Here is a 2,096-nt window from a genome sequence, read left to right as displayed (position 1 = left end):
CCTGCTGTTAACACTGGAAATTATTCCTTTGGCTCGAGGGAGGGGAGTATTTGCCCAAAAATTGAGGAAAGCAGCTCGAGGGAGGGGAGTATTTGTCCAAAAATTGAGGAAAGCAGCTCATTTTGTGAGGGAAACAAAGCCCTGCTCAGCTCAGCAAGGATCTTCTAAATTCTTCTTCTATTCTATTATTCTGCTTTAAACCAGAATATTTTGTCACAAAAACTCGCTATGGAATTCCAACTGATCCCATGAAGAATGCTTTTCTGTGAAGATTCCCTGGCTTTGAAGGAAGTTTGGGAATAAAGAAACCCCGGGCATTGGGATGCCTTTGGAAGGGACACATAAATTAATAAATTAATGATGTTTTAATCCCAGGAACTGGGGATGGAGAGCTCAAATGCCATGGGAGAGCACGTGGGAGCAGGGAAAGGCTGCCAGGGAAAGTGATGGAATGTCACAGCAGGTGGCTTTGCACCTCCAGGTGATGTCACTGCCAGGCCACTGATGGCTCCAATTATCCCTTGGGAAAGGCAGGATGGGAGCTGGATCCTCGGGATGGAGCTGCTCAGCCAGCACAGGGGGGATAAATAAGGAAGAGGATGGAGCTTTCCTCTTCCTGAGTCAGGAAAACGCCAGGATCACGCCAGGATCACGCCAGGATCATTTCCTCCCTCCCAGCACCAAGGTCACGCCCGACCTCAGCTCAGGAGAGGAAATCAAAGGAAAAAATGCTCTGATTCCAGCAAAATTATCAGGGATTTAGCAATGCTTGGCTTTAATTGCTGTCATTTAATATGGGTCACCCCAGGCTGGCTGCTGTGCTGCTCAGCCAGGAGGAAAGGGAGGAAATCCCAGCGGGAATGATGCCTGGGAATGTGAACTTGTCCTATAAATGAACAACATTGATTATTATCATGGCAGCAGCGATGATGGAAAAGAAAGGTGGTGATGATTCACCCAGGTGGGACCTTTGCTCCAGAGAGCTCAGCCTGGGTGACACCAAAGGATGAATCAGTGAAGCTGGATAAATCCAATTATCCCTTCTTTAGACAGGCATTTAGAAAAATGGGAGCTTTGCAACGATTTCCTCGTGCTCAGCGATGAATCAGAGAGACTCAGAGCCCTCCTCTGGCACTCAGAGGGTCAAAGATGTTTATGAGCAAGGTTTGAGTTTCTGTTGAGAAAAAGAAGAATGGAACGGGTTTGGGGGATTCTGGAAAAGAAAACAATTCTGCTAGATAATAATCTATTGTATTTCTGTGACAAAACACTGACCACAGGGAAATTGTTTCAGTAAAAGCCACTCTGGTAAAGGAATAAAACCACTCGGGAGGACAAAAATCCCAAAAAGAAGAAAAAGAAGACACCTCTAAATTGCTTTTTGGGCAAAGATTAAAGGAGCACTGACTCAGGAGCACTTTATGAGAAATTCGTAACAAAAATTCAAGGAAATGGGGCTATTTCAGACGGGAAAGGTGCTTTAATGCAAATGCCACTGCTCAGAGCTGGCAGTGATGCATGTCCCATGCACCTGGAACTGGAAGGGAATTCACGAAGGCAGGATGTGATTATTTGAAATAACCTCTGTGCTCTTTTGGCCAGGAATCTCTCTTGGGTTGGATGCAAGCTCAGATTTTTTGGGAAATCTGTCCTAGGGCCTCAACACCCCCACAGGGAAGGATTTCTTCCCAGTATCTACCTAAATCTTAACGCCGTTCCCCCTTGTCCTGTCACTCCATGCTCTTGTAAACAGCCTCTCTCCATCTTTCGTTTTATGCACACCGGGAATCCGAGGAAAATATTCAGATTTATAGCAAAAAAAAAAGCCTATGGCCAATCCCTCAGGAAAGAAAAATCAGACAACGCCGTGATCCCTTCCAAATACAGCACTGAGCTGGACTCCCATGGTCTTTGTGAGTCCCTCCCCACCCAGCAGTTGTCACAGCCAGAGCTCCGGGAGCGTTTGGACAACGCTCCCATGCCCAGGGTGGGATTGCTGGGCAGGACTCGATCATCCTGCGGCTCCCTTCCAGCTCGGGACGTGCCGCGATCGCGTATTTCTGTCACTTTATATCGCGACAAGGAGCGCGGTAACC

Source organism: Corvus brachyrhynchos, unplaced genomic scaffold (assembly GCF_000691975.1).
Source record: "Corvus brachyrhynchos isolate BGI_N302 unplaced genomic scaffold, ASM69197v1 scaffold68, whole genome shotgun sequence".
NCBI classification, from domain to species: Eukaryota; Metazoa; Chordata; class Aves; order Passeriformes; family Corvidae; genus Corvus; species Corvus brachyrhynchos.
Note: the sequence above shows the minus strand (reverse complement) of the source record.